Source organism: Cryptomeria japonica, chromosome 4, assembly GCF_030272615.1.
Source record: "Cryptomeria japonica chromosome 4, Sugi_1.0, whole genome shotgun sequence".
In the NCBI taxonomy this organism is placed as follows: domain Eukaryota; kingdom Viridiplantae; phylum Streptophyta; class Pinopsida; order Cupressales; family Cupressaceae; genus Cryptomeria; species Cryptomeria japonica.
The window spans coordinates 443,377,139-443,400,596 of record NC_081408.1 but is presented as its reverse complement, the minus strand read 5'-3'; the positions used below and the strand labels follow the sequence as shown (position 1 = coordinate 443,400,596).

The 23,458-nt window shown below is 32.1% G+C and overlaps 1 long non-coding RNA gene across 1 annotated transcript; it reads right to left on the bottom strand.

The window, feature by feature from the left end:
- Positions 1-13,499: 13,499 nt before the first annotated feature.
- Positions 13,500-22,982, bottom strand: LOC131033742 (uncharacterized). Its single transcript, XR_009103656.1, has 4 exons — positions 21,967-22,982; positions 21,221-21,331; positions 20,946-21,075; positions 13,500-13,788 (listed from the first exon to the last, which is right to left on the bottom strand). It is a non-coding gene; the product is annotated as an uncharacterized LOC131033742 (long non-coding RNA).
- Between the last annotated feature and the right edge of the window lie 476 nt (positions 22,983-23,458).

Sequence of the window (23,458 nt, the reverse complement as noted above, 5' to 3'; positions counted from 1 at the left end):
ATTGGAATAAAACAAGGTGTAGTAACAGTTTATTGTGACAGTCAGAGTACAATCTGCCTAGCTAAGAACCTGACATTTCGGGGCTAGACCAAGCACATTGATGTTCAGTGTCATTTTTTTAGAGATATGGTCGAAGATGGCTGGGTGAAGTTGGTTAAGGTAGAAACTTTGATGAATGATGCATCTATTTAACTAAGGCTATGAGCACAAAGAAGTTCAGATGGTGTTCAGAGTCTATGGGCCTCATGGCCCCTAGCAATTAATTTATTGTGTTGATACTCCCTTTTTTCTTGCAAGATGTTTGACAAGTGGGAGAATGTTGGGAAAAATGGTGTCTCGACCTTGCATTTACATGAGGTTAGTATTTATAGTAAGTTTTTTTTTATCACTAAATGGTGTGAAATTCTCCCCGAAGCCTCTGGTTGGCTAGTTAAGCATTCCAATAAATTTACGTCGCAAGATCACATCTTGTTTTGAAGATATTAAAGTTTTTGTTTTGGAGAGGTGCAATGAAAAGTTTAAATTTAATTTTGAGGACTTTAGAGGGCCCAAAATGCCTTGAAAAGTGGGTGTAAATGGCATAGCAATTTATGAGGCAATAGATAACTTTGCGAGATTTTCGACACTTCAAGCAGTTTGTCAATAGGACACACAATTCACAAGTTATGGCCTCTGGAAGTTTGTACTCCTGAAATAGGAAATATAAAATGTATCAAACACATAAATAAGTTGTAAAAGGGACTTGTACACGTGTTGATTTGTGTTTTAACACGTCATAGGGTATCTAGAAGGGAGATAAGGTTGGCTCTACTTTATTGGGTGGTTTGAGCCCATGGTTTTGTAATACCGTTTGACCGTTTCTTGTATTATATCTCCCATATATGAGGTGTGTGAGATAGAGATTGATTGTAAGAGTCTTAAGGATATTTAGTTACCTTTGAATCTTTGATTAGTGGTATTCCTTTGAATAGATTGCTCTGCAAGTATATTGTAATCTTTTGTTGATTGCTAAATAATATATTGGGCAGCTTTTGGAGTGTGGGGCTTTTCTCCTGAAAGGGTTTTTCCTATGTAAATCACTGTGTTGTGGTATGCATGCTATTGTGTCTATTTCTATTTAGTTTTTGTAACTACTGTAATGATCTATAAAAAAATTTGCATTACCCTCCTCTCATGGTTAGTGTAGGAAGTTGTTCCGCTACTTAACTTACATCTTCAACACACCTTTTTTTTAATTTCACACTTTATCAACCAGAATAACCTTGTATCACTTAGAGGGATGGAACAAAAACTTGTGAAATGCACAAGATATTAGAACTATATCCACTTCATCACTATGCTTCTAATCCCAATCTTAATACTTTTAATCCTCAACTTAATGCTTCTAGTTCTCATCTTAACATAATATCATAATAATAACATTTCTATTGACAACAAACAAGGCATGACATTCAATCATGAACTTCATCACCAATATTGTTCTTCAACACATCCTCACATCATTAGAAATATCATACTAAATATATACATCAACACCATAAGAGTGTACATCCAACCATTAACATCAATGACAACACAAATCTAATTGAACAATTACCAACCATCCATACTTTCTCCTTAGCACACATCTACATTCTATATTCAGAGAAACACACTATCAAATGTTGGCAACAATGGACAACACCATAATTGCACAAGAGAGATCAATGATAGCAAAATATTCCTTGTGATAAACCAATCCTTGATTTAATCTATCACATTTGCAAGTCACTAATGCCCACTTCAGCATATGAATTTGTATTGCATGTTTAAAAAATCACAAAAAATCAAGAAAAAAGATTTCAATTTGTCTTTGTCTTGCTTTAGGATATTTGCAACCTTTGGGATGTTGATGAGATCATAATTTAAGAAAAGTCTCTCTAATATAGAGTTGACATGCCATATTTGCCAAATAATCTACAACTTTATTAGCCTTTGTGTAGCAATGCGTGAGTTTAAATTCTAAGAACATGGATATGGTTTGCCAAACTTCTTGTACTACATAATTTAATTTCTAATTTGTCATCTTTATACTTTTCAATGCATTGATGATGTTGAGTGAACCACCTTCTATGATCAAATGAGAAATTGTTGAATGTACAACTACTTTTAGACCTTTTAGAAGGGCTTTGGCTTCAGATTATTTGTTCCATCAAAAAGTTTTGAGGCCAATTCTAATATAATTTGATGGACTCATTTGTTGGTGGGATCAATCAAGTCATTTTCTTGTTGATTTATTTTTAAATTGATTATCATTAAGATACCATTGAATGTAAGGAATATTTGTTTCCACTCATTTAGAATTTGAGAATCCCAAGAAGAAACAATGGTCTATTCTATTATGTCTTGAGGTATATTCTTTTGCCATTCTAAAATTGAAGTGTCTATTTTTTCAATAACTGAATCTACTAATTTTATTTCTTTTCTAAATTTTATTTTATTTTTTCCCACCAGATGCTCTAAACCAATATTGGAGGCGCCACTTTCCAGTTATTGAGAAGAATGATTCCTTGGATATTAGTGGTGAAAATTCAAATACTCCCAGCAACTTTCAAATACTCTCATCAAGTTATTAGGAAATGGGGATGTCCAATGTAAATTTTTTTGAAGTCATGTCAAACAAGTTTGGGAAAATGGACATTGAAGAAGATGATAATTTGTAGTCTTTGCGTGAATCCTCCATAGAAAATAGTTTAAAGGCTCTACCAATCGCAATTGTGTTAGCCTTGAGCATGTGAGTATTTTGTTTTTTAGAGCTAACCATGTGAATGCTCTAGCTTTTGGTAGCATTGTATCATTTCAACAAAAGGAGAATGCCCAATATTTTTGAGATATGCCTTGATATCTAAGAGATTCATACCCTCCTTTGATATTGTAGGAGCCCTTTGATATCTAGAGAAGATTGAATATGGAGATCTCTTTGTTGTAGAAGATTTGTCAATTGAACTTTCTGATCATTTAGGAATGACATATTTGAGAATTCTCTCCATATTATTCTTTGTAAATGTAATGGATGAAAAATTAGGGTTTCACAAGTTAAGCCTTATAAACTAGGAAATGACCTAACTTTCCAAATAAAACATTAAAGCAAGGGAGAACTCAATTGATCCAATGCAAGAGGATTGAATGCAGATCAAGTTGTTTTTCCTTTGTCTATTTGAAATTGATTTTAATGTAATTTAATGCTAGATCTAGGGTGAATGATGAATAATTGACATGAAATAGCAAAAACATTAAGCTACAGATGAGATACAAAAGCATGGAGCAAAGTCTGAACAAGAGAATCAAAGAAAAACATATGACAACAAATTTGACTCAAAAATGTGGGACTGTGCACGGTAATTTGCCTCTTGTTCCCTGATGTCAACTGTGAATAAATTGGAATATTTTGAAATAAGGATGTCACTCAGAATATATTCCCAAAAGCTCATTAGAAATTATTGAGACTATGGTGATTTTCATCCTAGTCCTTTGGTTTTCACCTCTACAAAAGTTTGATCTAATCATCATCGTCTCCTCTATCAAAGTCTTTGTTCATGGCCCCTGGATCTATCGCCTACACACAGAAACAAGGGAAATGAATTTATTGATAGGGGTTTGCCTTAGGTCAAACTCCAAGTTTAGAATTAACCCTGATTGAATTGAAATTGAAATTGTAATTGTAATTGTAATTGTAATACTAGAGTAAATGTTGAATGATATACCTCAAACCTATTGCAAATGATAATGGGTGATAATGCAATGATCTTTAGATGTAATCACAAGTGTTGATGCAATAACATGACTTGACATAACATGAATATGAATGGCCTAATTAAACACACATTCTTGGATGAAGATTGACATAGATTTGTTGCTACATGATGCTTAAAGGATATGGTGGGATGAAATGTTGCCTTAAATGCCTAAGAATGCTTGATGAGAAATGCTTACAATATGGGTGGATTGTCTTAAAGTGTTAGATAAAAATGAATAGAAAGGATGCTTCTATATAGGGTTCCCAAGGTAATTTACCAATTAGGCCGACCTCCAACGACCAAATTGAGACATCGAGAATTGAAATCACTAGAAAGGGGAAGTTTGCATTGACCCATTTAAATTAGATCGTGTTTAATGAGGACCACGACGCCTTGGGCACCATGGTCCACCAAAAATAGGGCAACCCAATGTGAGATCAAGTTGCATAGCCTGAGGCACAGGTTCAGTTCTTTGCGCGGACATATGACATCTAATTTGAGGTAAAAAAGGTTAAAAATGGACTTAAGAGAGCTAAGATGGGACACACTTAAGTAGGGGCACAAAAGGTGGTGTAAATTGTGTAGGGTTATAATTTAAAATGATATAGTATGATATTATCTTAAATTGCTTGAAATTAATCTTTTACATTATCCCTCCACATGTGTTTTAAAGTTGTCTAAATAATGGTGGTTGATTGTTCCATGAATCTTCCTAAAACAATTCTTTTTCACCATTATGAATAATCCATACCAGATGAGGTGAGATAAATTCTCTACAATTTAACATGAAATTCCACATATTCGAGCCCTATGGAGGATTTTCTATTGTAAATATTCTCTCTAGACCACTTGAGGCAAGGTAATTTGTCTGAAAGATCTTGGCCCATTTTGAATTTTCTTTAGGAAAAAATATTTTGTTGGTATGTGGTGATTGATCATTCAAGTATTGTACACTCGTAATGTATCCTCGTCAAGTTTTGAGGTAAGGTCGGGCCCTGAGTGGAGGTTTGGGGGCGCAACCCCCAAGAAAGCAAGGGTTCAGGGGCACAACCCCTGAGGAAAAAAATTGCCCTTTTTTTGTTGAAAATTTGACATTGAAAAAAACCCTAAAAAAGACCAACTTTGTATGTTGCCCTAAAAATTGCATGTTATAAGCGGTTGAAATGAAAAGGGCATTGTAATGGTGTTGTATTATTTTATTGGGTAATAAGAAAAGATTGGATGGTTGTGTTTTGTGGACGTAGCCCATTTTGGGTGAACCACGTTAAATCTTTGTGTTATTTATGTTGTGTATTTTTCTTCATCTTTGTGTATTTGAATCTACATATAATTGTTAATTTGTATTTGCTTCAGATCTGCCAAAACCCTAACATATTCCACAATAATTTTGTACCCAGGGGAAAGTTCCTAGCTTTCAAGTTGTGAACTCTTGTTCCCCCATCTGAATTTGATTTACAAATATTTTCCCAAGAGATCAAGGGGATTTTGTTCTTGTTGTCCATGTTTCCTTTCCATAGGAAACTCCTAATCTTCTTCTCCATGTTAGATAAGATTCCCTTTGGGATTTGAAGAACTAACATAATGTAATTAGGAGTTGTGGATAAGATATATTTTATCATTAGGATCCCACCTACTCATCTGCTCTTCCAAGAAGAGATCCAAATTTGAATTGAAGAGGGTATATTTGACCAAATAAGCTCCTATTTACCCTAACAAAGAATGAAATTCCAAGAAATTTATATGGTAAAGTATCATGCTTGAAGCCTAAGAAGCCTATCAATTTATTTCAAATGAAGGAATAAGAGTTGAGAAAGAATATTTTTTATTTGGAGGGGTTAAGTTTTTGACCTTATATTGAACAATATTTTTCCAAAGCTTTTTAAATTGTTTTAGCTTTTACTATGGTTACTTTTCCAAATAGCACTGTACTATCATCTATAAATAGAATGTGATTGTAGTAGATGAATTACGAATTGTTATTCCTTTCCACCTATCAATAGTTGGGTTGTTATGAATCTACTTAAAGCTCATGCTAAAATAGTGATAAAAAAAGGAGACAATGGATCTCCTTACCTAGCTCCTTGTGATGAAGAGAAAAAACCACATGGGATCCCATTAACAAGTACTAAAATTTTTACCCCTAATATACATGTTAGAAGCCATCTACACCATTTATGGGAGAAGAAAAATTTTGTTAACACCCTCATTAGATAGCTCTAGCTCACCCTATCATAAGGTTTCATCATGTATAGCTTGATTATCATTGTTGCAACTATATTCGTATGAATTGAATGTAGCATTTCATAGGCAATAAGGGTTCCTTCTATTGTTTCTTTGTCTGGGACAAAACCCCCTTGATCTTCTAAAATGATTTTTGCAATGAGTTTGGCCAGTCTCAATGAGATTTCTTTTGTAAATATTTTGTGAATGGTATTGCACAAAGATCTTGGTCCGTATTCCACAAAAGAAGGTGGATTATTGCCTTTCAAAATAAGTGCAATATAAGTCATATTGAGTTGTATATATACCAAGGAAGTTGTAACTACAATATATGACCCAAAAAAATTATACATTGAAAGATTTCCATACCTTGTTCCAAAACTCCTATTTCAACATATGAAGTGAGGATGCTAACAAATCTTGTAGAGTTTTATTTTGTAACTACCAAAATGATTTTCTTGAAAGTTTCTAAAGTATTTTCAACAATTCTATTTTATATTTATCTTTAAAATATTACAGTCATTATAGTCTATCAAACCATACTTTTTAAAAGCATTATATAAATATGCTAGAAAAAGTTGAACACATCCTACAAATCATGGTATAAGGCCTTTTCCGCAAATACATAATGAGCATATCTTATAATCATGTCATTCTAGATTCTAAAGCTCCAAGATTTTCACAAGATATGAGGATGCTTGTGAAGGTTATAAAATTTGACTTTACAACCTTTTCAACAAATCATGTGCCTTATGCATGCTTCTACATTTTGTATGAATATCTATTGAGTTAGTAGCAATCTCAACATCTAACAAACTTCCTCAATCATTTATGCTTCAATGGTATCCATATCGCATTCCAAAGCTCTTATTTTTTTCATAGCACTCAAATTCTACAAGGTTTATGCGCAACAATTAAAGTTAGACCATATGTAATTCTATTAACCACATATTTGGTTTTCACATTGCTTGTTGCAACTAATATAACCCTTCTACAGGTTGCAATAATTCGAAAGCAATCATATTTACTATTATAGTTCAAAATGCTCTAGTAGATATCTATGTAAATTTGGGAACCATAGACAAAGAACACAAATTGTTTGGTAGAATATGTTAAAAGGTTGTCCATGTGGATACATACATTTGAAACTTGAAAATGAGGAAATGACATGAATATATCAAAAAGAAAATGGGTTTGCAAAACATCTATATAGAATTGATGATAAGGTAATACAAATGTGAGATTTAAACTTTACTATTATAAATTTTGAAGACTCGATATGTTTTCCACCATCTACCCTTTAGAATGGAATGAGGTTAATGAGTGAGGTTTTGCTTCACATAGAAGCGATTGTCTAGTTAGAAAAGTTGAGAGAAGAGAAGAGAATATGTATTAATGAAAATTTGTTTCTTTGCAAATTATTGCACTTATTTTGAACCTAGGGTGTATTCTAACATTCATGTTATATCGCTCACTCTTAATCTTTCTTCTAATTTTATATAATAGAAGATAATTTAACATATGGTGTTATTTTCTAGAATTAGAATAATTAATTAGTTGTTAATTATATTGGTAGCTAAAGGAAGTGAGAACATGACATTTATGGGTGAGGGCAAAGGCAATATATTATGGAAGTAGGATATGGTAGGCTTTCCTTGCTACATCAACCATGTTTTCTTTGACCCATTCATTACAATAGTATAGGAGTGATGGTAAAGTAAAGGGTTATCATGGCGATCCCTAGTTGTCACATCCACATCATAACTTATAACATTATCCTTCTTTTATATTGCAATTGAACTTTCAAAAGTAATATTAGGCTAAGGTTAGAATAAAGAAGAGAGCATAAATTTACTTGTTTGAAAATAAAGGAGAAGGTCAAAAGCTTTATATGAGGAGTCTCTTGCAGTAAATGATGTGATTCTTACATTCACATCATTCCCCATTTTGTTTAGTGTTCAGTTTGATGGAATCTATTTGATAAAATTATTTTTATAATAAAGGGTGAGAAAAATAAACAAATCATTTATTGATTTAATTATTTGTACACTTTGCAAGACCATAAATTAGATCCTAACCAAACATATATATTTTTTCCTATGATGATGGTCTTAATTAATACATGGTCTATTCAACCCCAGCTTATTGCAAACAAATTGTGATGCAAAAAGAGAAAATGTATAATGACAAGCCTCTTTGTCATTTAACGTCTCTAAACCTCAATAGTTGACCATCAATTGCTCATCCAAATTTGGAATCTACATATGCTATCTTGTCTCCATCTCTCCTTCCAACACTTTAAACTATAAGCTATTCCATCTTCCTAGATAACATACAATAATAGTAGGCAATCTTGATGCAGTAACCAATTGGGAGAAACTAACCACAACAATTAGTTGCTATGCACTAGATGATTGCCACTTACATAATTTCATGGAAGCTTGATATAATAAGAGCTAGGCAATTCTCTTGATCTTCCATGTGTGACATTCACAATCTTTAATTCATTATGTGTGCACTTGTTATTTTAAAATCTTATTGACTGGTTATATTTGGTAACCCATCCACTTAAGTCTCTATGTCCTTTATATTCTTCATTGGCTTATGTGGTGTCCCTTTAGGTCAGGGACCATATGCAATTTCTCATTCAGGGCCATATTTAGGTCTACCTACATGATAATGGTACAACATGAACAAATAGCCTAAAGACACATTGACAAAAAGAACAACACAAGACTAATTAGATCAATCAAACATTGCCATTTACACATTCAAAAGATAGTGAAACATAGACGAAATTCATAAAATTGGATAAATGATAGCCAATGTACTAAGAATATGTGACATACGACTATCAGTATCAAAAGAAAACAAACCCATGACCGAATTCTTTGTACACAAATTAGTTAAAGCCCATACACTCATTGTGAAATCTCATCTCACAAACATATGCCATTCAATCAAACTATAATTAGTATGACCTTTGAGCTCTAATTTAATATTACTTTATTACAATAATTTATCATCCAACTTCTTTTTGCCTCATCGTTCACATTCAAACAATTAGTATAATGTTTTTCTAGTTTAAAATTACTTATAAATTACAGTGACCACCGTTAATACCTCTTTAGCTTTATTATATTGAAATTCGTACATGACTCCATGAAATCAAAACTTTAAAATAGCGCGCTTATCAAAATTTCATACAATCCGTATATCTCCGATTGCGTAGCCGTACTGATCACAACATTTGTGGCATGGCATATTCAATGAATCGCGTGTTGTAAGGAGCAAAGTGAATCACGCTTTGTCATTAATAGCCCTAGGAAAATTGTGATCTCTTCACTTTGATGCACGATCCCCTTTCTCCTAAGCTGCTTCATCGATGTTTCACAACTCCAATCTATTGTTCCACTCTTTTAATTGCAACCTTGAGGGAGAATCCTCTACTTCTCTCATGTTTCAAGAATTGGTTGACAACATTTTCTAAAGAATTGTACAAATGCAAAAGAAAGGTCTTCTCAAATCTATCTCTCAATTGCACACCAAAGTGAAGGGTGTGAGATTGAATAGAGTAGATTGCTTAAGATCAGATCGCTTATTGTCTAGCAACTTGGTTAGAGTTGTAAGTTTATTGTTTAGCAACTTAGTTGGAGTTGTATTTCCATCCCTTCAAGGATTGTTTGCATGTTTTGAGTTGTTCTATCTTTATATGGGGTTTATGATCCCCTAAAACCAATTTACCCATCAAAAAAAATTAGTCATTATGAGTTGACTAAAGCACAAAAAAATTAAGCTACGCTAGAGTGCCCATAAAATAACAAGATCTAATTTATTTTAAAAATCTAGCATATATTTTACACTTCAAAAAAGATGTGTTACAACAATACACTGTCATAAGAGTATAGATATATAAATTGCATTATGGGGCATATTACATGACTACTTGTTATAATCGATAATTGTTCAAAGTTGTTAAATTCTTGATCTTGGGGCTTTGACTAAAGAAGAATAATCCTTGCCTCACAAACAACCAAATCCATAACCATATTTTGATAGAGGTTACATAATAAATGCAAATATGTTACAAATTTAGAATTTAATTGAGTTAGATCTAGATAGATCATTTGGTTCAAATCCAAAAGCTTGTATGCATAAGGCTTTGGAACTTTAGTAATAATTTATTCTGGGGAATGAAGGAATCGAAAATTGCCTTCTTCAAGACTATTTATGCAATATGGTATAGGATCCAATTGGCATTTTGAGGTATGTGAAGATTCAAACTTTTAATAAGTTTAATATCCTTATTACTAGTAATTTCATCATTATGTGCACATAATTGAGAGGGACACCTGATTTGATTAAATAAATGAGCATAAGAAAAATGTTGTGAATGATAACAAAATCCAATGGTTACAACTCAAAGGAAAATTACAAGGAAGAATGGAATTGCACCTCCTATTTGACAATAATGATGGAGTTATTTAGAATTTGAGTAAGTAAACTGATATCAATTTAGTTTTTTATAGATATGATGGTTGGGTAGAGAGTGCAATCATCCAAACTATGATTGCATTGGCACAAGCATGTGAGACGGTGATGGATGGTATGTTAGCAAACAATTGCCTTCTATACATAATCTAGTATGCTAGATAGAGTAACAATAGTTTTCTATTCTTATGTGAATGTTGATTTAGTTGTTAGTGTTGTAAATAATTGCCATAACATCCCCCAAATGTAATGGGTTGAATAATATTATTTGAAGTGAAGAATTGCTTAAGAAGATAATGGTAAACTGTTGTGTCTATATTCTCATGATCCACCAAGTGACATCAAATATTAGGAATTCAACTCCCTAAATGTTGATTGGTATACCATTGCACATACCTTTAAACTTAAATTCTCAAATGGTAAATATCTTAATATAAAAAAATTAAAAAGGCATGTAGATCATTTTATCCAAAGTTGTCTAGATACATTATAATATGGGAATATAGATATATTTTCAAACACAAGGATGGCAAATTATTTGGTAAATTTAATATGGATCATAGACTTTGTCATTTTATGTATCTAGAAATTAAATCTAATTATAGAGAATACAAGTACATATTGTGAATGTTGATAAAATTATGAGAATTTAGTGTCTACTGTTTATAAAGCTACATGTTACAATGAAGGCAAAGTATTGTATGAAATCTATAATTTAATCGAAGCAAATATAGTTACAAAGACATGCATCATAAGAACAAAGTAGAAGAGACAACCAAAGGCTTTATTCTAGAAAGTGATAAGCTAGGTCAACATCAAATGTTTTGATATTCTAAATTTCCTAAACAATTGAAGTATGGTGTTTAACCACTTGTTCCTAAGATCACAATTAGACAAAGGCACTCAACAAATCATAAGCTTGCAGTTAAGTCCCAAAAATGACCATAACCCTTGCATGCGTGAGGAAGAAAAGAGTAGAAGAGGGAAGACTACAAAAGAATCTTAGAACTCCTCTAGTTGTTGATTTGGAAGTTGCTATTTGCATAAGATATATAGCCATGAGAAAATAAACTTTGCAAATCTAAACAATACCAAAGAATGTGTTAATAAATGTATCACTTTCCAAATCAAGTAACAATTAAAATCCTTGTAGTAGATTAAGTTGATTTTGTTTCAAGTACATATCAAATATTGTAGGAGCAAATGTTACCAAGAGAAGTGAAGATCACACAACTTTGACACTTCTTGAAGAATACATTGGATGCTCTATATTTCTCATTAGTAATAAGGCAAGTAGAAAGGGCGATGCTATAACCAATTAGAATCGTAAATAGTAATGGAAGAAGATTTTGTAAATGCTAAAGAAGTTTCTCCTACTGAAGGAATGAAAGTTTGTATCAAGTCAATCCACAATATCCTAGGAAAGATGAGCACAAATAGGTATGTTAAGTATAAGGAGAAAATAATTTATATTACATTTCTAAGAAAAGGCATCATTGAAGACTTTAAGTACTACCTAACAAGTGCATATCAAGCCCATGCCCATAATGGGATCTATTAGAGCTCCAATTTATACAAAATGATTTCAAAGAGGATGTTTTTACTTATGCATAAAAAAAGGTACAATCATGCATTAAAATTTAGTCACATGGGATGACTTGTAAAAAAGAGTTCAAAATATTTTGATAGCCAATTATAAAATCTTCAAAGCCATTAAGGATCTTGATGTTATAAAAAATGAATCAAACAAGCTCTCCATGAAGGCTTCTATATCTACAAATGAAAAGTTAATAGACGTACAAGATGTTCCTACAGTAATAGCATAATTAGATATGAAAATGGCCAAACTTGTTAATAAACCAAATATTGATGTATGGAGAATCAAAGGAGGTTATGGTAATGCTTTCCTCACTCCTCATCAAGAAGTTTCAAATATAAAATATTTTCAATTGTAATGCAAATAGAGAGGGTGATATAAGAATCTTCTACTGCAAGATTTTCAAATTCTAATTATATCAAACAATAGCAACAAAAGCATGTTGGCAAGAACATTTGGCACATAAAGCAACCTAAGAAAATATTAAGATTTGTGAGAACAAAGGAAGCAACCAAGTTGAGTAATATGTAAAATCTCCATAGAGGAGTATGGTTTATACTAGTAGAACCATTTAAGAATGAAAACAAAGATGCATCTCACAAAGAGATGAAAGAGGCTTCACGAAAGTCATTCATCTAAACAAGGATTTGAGAGCCCAGTTTTATAAGTTCCCAAAGATGAATTGGGGTCTAGAATTTGCTTTTCTCAAGACCAAGCAAATTTCAAGGAGAGCAATCAATAATATGCTATCTTTCAAAAAAAAAATGGTTTGAAACATTTCTTATTTCTCATGAGGTTTTTATGATAATAAAACAAGAAAATTAATTTATAATATTCAAGTGTGTTGTGAGCACACAAATTATGGGGTTGTAAGTGTTATATGATAAATTTTATGTTTTAACATGTCAACAAAAAGAAAAATAAAATTGGAGTTTGTTTTAGAAATAAAATGAAAGAATCTATAGTTAAGTCTATGATCAAGAGGTATATGTTTACTTATCCATCTTGGACACCCTATTCAGCTATCTCTAGAGATTGGAGGATAAAAACCAACTGATTTTTTCATTTTTTTTAATATAATACAAGATTCTCATATTGATGTATATTCTCATATAGTAACATATAATTGTGCGTTTAACATTTAAAGAGAATCTTATATTTCATTAAAACAAAAAAAAGTTTAAGAATTAGAAATCTATAAAAAAATTAATCAATATAAATGAAATATTTTATTTTATAATGATTAAAATAAAACCAATTTTATACAATTATCTTTTATAATCTAATATTATCTATAATTTTTTAATTAAAATTTTAATATAATTATTCTATTCCTAAAATTAAATAACCTTAAATAAACTTAACAAGAATCAAACCTTACCGAACACAAGATTCCTGACATAAAACAAAATTAGTTATATTCGTGCTTCCAAAAATTTAAAATATTAATCCTCTATAAAGAATTCCATTGTAAACAGTTGAAAAAGTTTTCTTAGCTGCCATAACATTAAAAATATAACCAAAACTATATGGCACACAAACCATTGCTAAGAAAAAATAGTTCTTGAAAGAGGCGGCCTCATTACCAATCTCTTCACGTTCAGAAATTCCAGATTTATCAGACAAGAGAGTTCAACTCTGCCATACCTTCAACTTCTCTGCATCGTTTAACAAAACCTCTTTATTAGGATTCCAATTGGATCCCTGCAATGATGCCAGTGAAATGTTATTTCAAATTCTTATTATTTTTAGTCCATCCAATATTATATCATTAAAATTTTGTAGTTTGAATTTGTAATTTTATTTATCATCAATATTGGGATCATTTTTTATGATCCACTGTTCTCTTTTCTAACTCCCATCTTTACTAATTTTTATAATAGATCTTGGAATATAATAGGATGATATATCATGGGATATAATCTATCACATTAATGATAAAAAATGTTACCCAAATAAAACCTAAAAAAATTACCATATCAATATCATGAACTATAGAAATATCATCTATGAAATATAATATATTATTTTTAAAAATTCTACTCTATACTATAAATGAAGAGTTGAACAGGTTTTATAAATTATAATTAGTAGTTTAAAACTATTTATATTGATAGTACTGCTTCAAAATAAATAAAATTATTTTACTGTTTCTTCAAAACATATTTAATAAAATAAAATGAATGATTTTAATGATTTCCATCTAGAAACCAAACAATCTAAGGGGTCTCATGAGATTGTTACAGGACTATTTTTGTAAAGTAAGGGGTCCCAGGAGAAGACAAAAAAGTTGTTCTAGGATAAAATAGAATCTAGACAAGAAAATGAGTCATTTTTAAATTTTAGATTTAAAACATTGCCTTTAGAATGGAGCTAAAAAAAATTTCTCATCATCCTAAAATTTTGCTACCACGTGTCATTGTCTATAACTTTATAAATTCTTACCAATAGTTTATAAATTTAGCTATAATAATTATACAACATTTCTTCCCTTTAAAAAAAATAATTGAGACACCACAAGAATCTTTAACTTTAAGAGCTTAAAATTTTAAGCTTGTCCTTTCCACCCTTTGCAACTAGCCTTGAGCACTGAAAAGTAATCATCAGAGAAAAAAAAGAAGAAGAAAGAGGAAGAATGATAAAAAGTTCAGCTGTCATAACATGAGATGGCTCCTAAAACTGAACTTGGGTGTTCTGTAAAAAAGTTTTATGGAAGCAGAGCCAAGATAAACTGTATTGTAAATGGACACATATTTCAGTTCGTACACATACAACCATTTCTCATCCTAAATCTAAGGACAAGAATATGCAAAGTATAAGAATACAGCGAGGTGAAATGAAGTAGCAGTGAAATTACTTGCAAGGACAAGGCTATAAAAATGAATCACTCAATAGAACAAGGAATTGTCATGATTCATGCCTTGCCATATAATAATATTTTAAATCACTAGACCTCATCGAAAATTAATGCGATGAAGGCTTACCTCGTTTGCTACGTTAAAAGGTTGTTTAAATAATTAATTTTAAAATTGTTTGTTTTATTTTTACAATGGGTTATAGAGTTGTATTATGAAACATTGATGAGAATGTCATGGAAGTAGAATTAGTTATAAAGAAACAATCAAGAAAATGAAATGAATAACAGAATCATATATGACACTGATTTACATGGTAAAATCTTGACAAAATGTCAAGGAAACATCCACCAGGTAAGGTGTCGGTATTCTTGTTATTCAGAAAAAACAATTACAATCTCACAGCTGCTACTGCTCTTGCAGTTTACAATTTCACAAAACTAACGATTGCTCTTGCAATCTGCAATCTACAATTCAAAAGTGCTCTTGAATCTACAATTCCCCACTTCCTGGCTTTGTCTTCAAGGCAAGAGAGATATATAGATAACAAACACTACTAAACATATACAAAACTTGCTTTATTCCTCTAAAGAAATTAGAAAATTCCTCTTACAGAATAGAAACTGTTTTTCTTAAAAAGATATGATTCTTTTTAAAAACATTATTCTTTTATTGCTTTATTGTTGTCACAATCCAACAATAAAAAAAGTTTATATAATCTAACTCAAAAATAATTAAGTTAATATTATGGATTTTGAAACTTTCATATCTTTAAATAACTAAATCTTGAACTCAACTATATTATAATAAGAAGAAATGTATATCTTCTTCATTCCACTAATTGTTTCAGGCTCTCTACTAAATAAAACCAAGGAAAAGTGTTTAGACATTGTTTCATGATAGCAATAGAACCCATTCATTGGGTTTGAGAAGGTAAAGTGTTTAGACATTGTTTCATGATAGCAATAGAACCCATTCATTGGGTTTGAGAAGGTAAGAATTAATTATTAGATATTATTTAATGTATAAGTGTATTAAATTATACTATTTTTTTAGAATGCTAGAATGTTATTCTGTTTTAAAAGGTTTAGGCAAGCTGAAAATTTAATTTAGATTAAAATAATTATATTATCGCAGTTAGATCATTATTCAGCAAGAGATAAAACTAGAGGGAAGAGGTACAAGAGATCACAACCAGAGAGTTTTCTTCTAGTCATCCGAGAGGCTTTGGCCATCAACAATTGGCTCCCATGTCATAATGACTCCTCCTTCATTTTGATCCGTATCATTAGCAAATCTTGGCCAAAAGAACTTCACTGGCTGGCCAACTTGAGACACCTATCTAAGAAATAATAAAGGCACACATGCTTACTTGGACCATCCACATCCTCTATGTTATGGAGATCCATGTGAGCCATGAGAATTTTTCCTAGTATGATCACACTTCAACTATGGCCATGTATGTGCCCTCAAAGAAGACATGGAACCTATAAGAAGAAGAAGCTGACATACAAGAAACAATAAAATGAGCATTAGCTCGATGCTCAATAAAGTCTACAAATGGACTTCCAAGGCAACTTTGTTAGCTTGCACTTGGATCTATAAAACTACATTAGAACAAATTATAAAATTGGTAGACAAAAAATATATGAGTCAAAAAAGCATTCAAATACTAAACAAATTCTCCTCTTTAAAAACATGCCAAATTTGGGTCAACTTAGCTAGCATTGATGGTCAATCATCTAGAAGCATCATGTGCCAATAAAAGGGCTAAGGAATCCCTAAAGAAATAATATACATCCATATCCAAGCAGCTCGAGCCCACAAGTAAAACCAAAAGAGGTGCTTGAGTATTTCTAAATAACCACTAATGGACAAGAAGGATTAGCACACCCAAATGGATCAAATGAGAACAAAGGGAGCAACCTTGAAAACGCATAAACTAAGTATAATGAAAAAAGCTTGGGTTCCAAAATACCTTACCAAAATATATAAAATCTTCATTAACAAACTATGGTCATGGATTGTATACCTCATCTATAATTGAGTTTATGAATTGTACCAAAATCTATGAAATCTTCATTAACAAACTATGGTCATGGATTGTATACCTCATCTATAATTGAGTTGAAGAATCGTAGGCAGGTGCATAGAAAGGCTTGAGTACCCTTTACAAAGCTTCTAGCTAGGGAAAGGGGTATCAAGATACCATTTCCAATCTTTTCACTAGATTCCCAATCTTGTGATAGTATTTCTATAGGAAATAAATCAATAATGGTCTGAAAAGACTCAAAATCTTGATTGGAAAGCTTATATTTCACCTTGGCATTAAGCCAAGATAGCCAATGTTTGGTAGAAACTAAAAACAAGCTTGAAATGGGTCAAATCTCTCTATGGAAAATTTGAGTATATGAATCCATTGGACTTTAGCTAAAGGTTCATCGTGACAAATGATCATTAGAAACCACCAAAAAGAGTTATTTGATAGAAATCCCATTTAAGATTAACAAGGGTTTAATAGCAAAAGTCCATTTCTAAAGTCATTCCAAATCCAAATCAACAAGGGTTTGATAGTTTCCCAATCATTCCATATGATTTTGGCAATAAAAATGTCCTAATTTGTATGTAAGCTCCATAACAAGAACGTATTAAAAACCTAAAGACTTCCAAAAATGTTTGTCATGAGGCAACCTAGAAATATAGTGCCACACCAAAATTTTCTAGCCCTTGTTTTCCTCAAGTGCTTTGAGAATCTATTTAGCACACTGCGCCAACCCTTGACAATAAGCATTAGTAAGACCAAGCCCCCAAAATCACAAGGAAGAAAACAAAATTCTCAAACAATTTTGTGAATGCCCTTTTCTTATTTAGAAGAAGTCCATACAAAATACCTTAATAACTTTTCCAATTTCAAGTGATAAGCTTTGAAGGAGCCATATGAGTAGTTGCAAGCACCATAAAAATATATAAAATTTCTAAACAAGGAAAAAGGTTTGACTATCCAATAATGAAGTTTCTTCTCAACACGAGAAATAATAGTTTGACAAAGAGAAGAAGTAGATGATTGAGAATCCTAATAATTTTCACTATGATCAATCCATTTCTAACCAAATACATTGGATCAGGAAAAGCTTGGGTAATATATATTAACAATAGCATTGGGTTTTTTTGCCAATGTATGTTAAATCTAAGAGATAAATAAAAATGTCAATGCATCACAAAACATGTTTGGTATCACCCTCCTCTTCAAGATTGTAAGACAAGGATCATCAATAAACTAGCCATTGACAAGTTGTCGATCAATATTGGTAGGAAAATACCTTTGACATGTTTCTAAGAAATAATATTAGCAAGCAAATAGCCAAAGCCTTTTGCAACTAGCACACAAAGATAAGGCAAAATAAAACTACCTTGTAAATAGACTTGAAATGCCCAAAAGAGGAAGAATATGTAATATTAATGGTGAGACTACCAAAGGCATCAACAAACAATATTTAAACAAAACAAAAGAAGCTAGGATCAAACCTTGGTGAATGAAGAATAACAAAAATGAACAACCATTCAATATAATCATAATCTTTGGCAAAATCATTTTTTATTAAAATGATATTTTTTAGAGCAATGAACCCATTCTATACCTTCTCAAAACAACAATTATATCATCCAAGACATATGTTCTCTTGATGAACACTAGTTGCTCGAGACAAATAATAAAAGGGAGCAAATATCATAAATAAAAAGAAAGAGCCTTGGTAGTAACTTTATTAAAATCAATTCAACAACATGATTAGCAGCCAATGCAAATGGCTTTAGATTGTTGAACTTAGGTATGAGTTCAATATTTTCCTTATCAATATACTTCCAAATATAATTGGAAAAGATTTAGATTTAAAAAGTCCCACAATTATAAGCTTCCAAATTTACTTGGAAAAGATCTAGATCAACAATGTCCCATGAAGCTTTAAAGAAATAATAGGGTAAGCCAACTTTATCATATGTCAAGGAAACTATCTCACAAAGACAAACCTAGTTCACAATTGGTCACACATGGCCCACTATGAAGTTATTTGTAGGACAATACCACACCACTCGCATTAGGTTGAAAACCCAAAAGCACAACCTAATGGGGGCCAGTGATGAATTCTTGGAAGGGTGCACAAAGGATCACACCCTAAGCAAGATTACCACGTAGCCATTACAAGATAATTGTGCACTTACAAACAACCTACAATAAAACCCAAGGGTAATAACAAGGAAAAGGGACACATCCTTATATGTAATAATATGTATAGAAAATAGAAAAGGTAGATGATGAAGAAAAAGATACATGTATGAGAAAGAGATACAAAGATATAAGTTAGATAAGCAAATAAGATAAATTGTATATAAGGACCGTATGAATGAAAAATGAACATGTATTAAGATATCAATTTAATGTGTTGTAAGTATAGATACGAAGCATGTGATGGTTTATACTAGCTGTTTTAAATGAATATGATGAATGGTTGTATATATATTTTAATTTATTTACCTTCTATTCCATAGCACTTCGCATAGGGAGGTCGTCATGTTTATTAGATGTTACCTCAACTATGTTACAATCACCATGCACAATTGAAGAAGCAATTTGCAATGATTTTGTGACCCAAAACCAGAGATTGGATCTTTTAATTATGTCATTGGAAACATAAGTATTCGTAACCCCAAAAGATTGGTTCTTAATATTAAAAAGAGCCTACCACCATTTAGGACTAAAAATAGCAACATCACCACAACTTTATTTATGATCACTGTGAAACAATAACTAGGTCATATGAACAATGAAATGACATAGAAAAGAATAAGATATTTAATTCTTACAAATAAATAATATTGAATTTGGTAAACCTTTGTTGAGTGTCTTACATAATGTACTTCTTTTAAGGGTTGCTAGACCCCAAACATTTTAAAATGAAAATTCATGGAGGATGGGAATCAAGTGGCATTTTGTCACACTATCAAGCTCAAGCTCATCAAGAGCTTGTGAGCTTGATAACTATTTTAAGAAATTATTTTTTTTATAATTCTTCCAAACTACTTATAGCTTCCCAAATAGAATTTTGGGTTCTAAGATTGGCATTTGTCCCACACAAACTCGCCTTTCTCCACCACACAAAATAAGATGACAAGGCCTCCTAACATTCACTTGAGAAAAAACTATAAAAGAGACTCTAAATAACAATTTGAAAAGATCAAATGCTAGCTTGCAAAGGTGTTCTATAATATCAAGGCTTGCTCACCTCATTGTAAGATTTATCGATATGTTAAGAAGTAACAACCTCTATACATCATTAATGAGATCTAAAGCTTGCTAACTAATGAATTGGTTTTAAGATCCACTAGAAACGAAATTCTTCACTCTATTATTGTGATTATCCTTCCTACTAATAACTTCGATCTAACTTTTCTCACTCTTTGAAGAAGTTTCCCAAAAGGTTTGGAAATTGGTTTGACTCATTGATTGACAAGAGAACCATCCCTAACTTTTGCATTTGAAAGATTGATACCTATAACATGTGTTGTCCAAATTACATAATTCTCTACCACCATTCTGGATAGATGGATAGAGTGAGGGAGTGGATAGAGTGAGGTCCTTAGATAGGTTGACATCAACACAATCTCTTTTCTAAGGATGAGCTGAAAGAAAATACTAGCCAAGCAAGCAAAAGGTGACTAGGATACTCAATCTGCATTGGAACTGGAAGGGCACACTCTTAGAACTAAGAAAATCTAGAATCCAAGAAAAACGACCAAAAAAAAATTAAAACCTTTATAAATTTTACGAACAAAACTGTCAAGCAAACTTGAATATACCATCAGAAACTTGGATGGTATTAACCCAACTTGAATATACTTTTAAGAGGAATTCAACTAACAGACTAGCCTACTGATGCAAAACTTTCAAACTGTTTGCATGCATTGTCAGATTCAGCAAGTGGCAAAATAATTTAAGCATAAAAGATTTACCTTATCTACTACTTCCACAGTAAAATGTTGGAATCTTATCGGAGAAACATGATGAACCGCAACAAGCCAGCAATCCCAATAACTGATGGGCCGCCATGGCTGATGACCATCTATAAAAGAAAGAAATCATCTGAAAGCAACAAAAGAATCTTTGTAAAGACCAAAACAAAACACTCTACTTAAAGATAACATAGAACTGACATAATACCTAGTTATATTAGCAAATCATCCCTAAGGTGAAAAACAAGTACGTGATGAGACGAAGATCTACCTACCATGTCATGGTAGCGAATAACTTGACTAAGCAATGATGACAGCAAATACTCGGAAGCCCAAATGTTTTATCTGCATCATTGATGCTAACAGTGCCCGTCAACAGCAATAGCCTTGCAAGAGAAACAAACAATATCATAGCAGACAGTTTAACATTACTGCAATGAAAATAGTATGTGTTCATCATTTTGAATAGCTGGGTAGAAATATCAGGGTTCGAACTATGTAAACAATAAGAGGCAATCGAACTCTGGATAATTTGGTTAGGCGGTGTGCTCATGGTCATGACTAACCCTGGTCCTTAATGGAAGGGCTAAATCAAGTATGGGAAATTAGTACTGTTACTAAAGGCCTTTATCCATCCTGGAGTAATAAAAACGGATCAGTCTATGAAATTGATTAACAGCATAATTCAATGAATGTATGGACAACTGAGAATTTAGAAAAACAGCCATTAAGAAGTCACGATCAGAAACAAAGATTTTTGGCACCCAGAATCCAAAATCACTGTTGAAGCAACAAAAATGATCAGGAAGAGAATATTTTTTACTCCTAAAACCCATAATCACTGTTGAAACAACAATAAAGCTCGGGAAGGAACATTATCGACGCCTAAAACTTTTCTCAATGAACAAGACGAGAACATGTTGACACCTACAACCCATAATGACTGTTGAAGAAACTACAATGATCCTAAGAATCTAGAATAATTTTTGAAAGCTAGCAATTATAAGAAAAAAAAATTCACCTTAGTAAGATCCTTTGTATGCAGCACACCAGCCTCTGTTTATTTTAGCCATTTATTGCCGATGCAGCATCATCAAGATTCTCTCATTGAAGCTCAAGCAATTGGGTATTCAAAATCAAGAAAAATATGTCGGGAATATGAATCGCCTATTTTATATTCTCAAACTAATCCCGACATAACAACTGATCAAACAACATTAGTTGAAACAGTTCAGCAACTCATATTTTTCAAGAATATGATATGCAAGCTGCCCTTCTTAGGACTTTTAAATGCCCCCAAAAACATACAAACGAAAAAGAAAAAGAAACCCTAAAAACAGTGGAAATCAATCCCAATCCAAATACACACAAATTCAGCCACAAACTGCAGATTCATAAAACAGATGAACCCATTATAGCACAACTCCAGTTGTGTGAATCGCAGAGTGAATCTTGATGACGCCGCAGCTGCAACTACTGGCTGACATTAGAAAACACCTCACTTCCCTACAATACCCACATCACAGACACCATGATTGTGCATTCAATTCCTTGAATGGGCACATAACCATGAAAAGAGGTATTTGAGAAATACTTTCGGAGGAGATTTATATCATTTCCTGAGACCCTTTAAAGCAGAGTTGGGTATGCAATACATGGCAGTGAAAAGCGCAACAGATGAAATCATTCTTCTAGGAGAAGAAATCCGATAGGTATAGGTAGGAGAATTTGCAAAAGTAACTCTTGGTAAAGCATTCCGTAAGGCAGTGGAATCTATCTAGTGGCGGAATCCAAAATTTGTGTGATGTGGTTGACGAAAAGATGCGACATATTCGTTTTATAAGGTTATAAAATGGAGGTCGGTCAATTTAGGTATCACAGTATGATGAAACTATTGGAGGAGCTCTTCCTGCTCGAAACATGTGCACCAGTAATCCAGTTCATCATGTGTCCTGGGCTGCTGCTTCATCTGCCGTGAGTGCACCGCTCAGAATATTTGCACATGGAGCCTTTCCTATACGTACATCGGTATAATTGTGCAAATTCAATACCTTTGCCTTTTTCTTTTCTGTTTTGGGCCCATTATTTTTTAAAGTCTCTTTTATAAAAATGTGGATTGGGTTTATAATATTATTTTATTCATAGTTTATGGAAATTCATTCTTAAAGGTTAATCATAATTTTTAGACTTTTTGTTTTTCTACTTGGATTAGATGTGTGGATGTAGACTTGACTGATAGATTCGCCTACTCATAGATTTTAATCTTCAAAAAAATAATCATACTCTATAAGCTTTTTATTTTTCTTCTTGGATTGGATTTGTGGATGTAGACTTGGCTCTCGAATTTGTGTAGTCCTAGATTTAAATCATTTTTTTTTAATGATAATCTTTAGACTTTTAATTTTTCTTTTTAGATTTGATTTGTGGATGTAGACTTAACTCAAGGATTTCAACTAAGAAAGAGAAAAAAGTATCAGGGCACTTCAAGCACTCATACCCATGGAAGTAAGAAG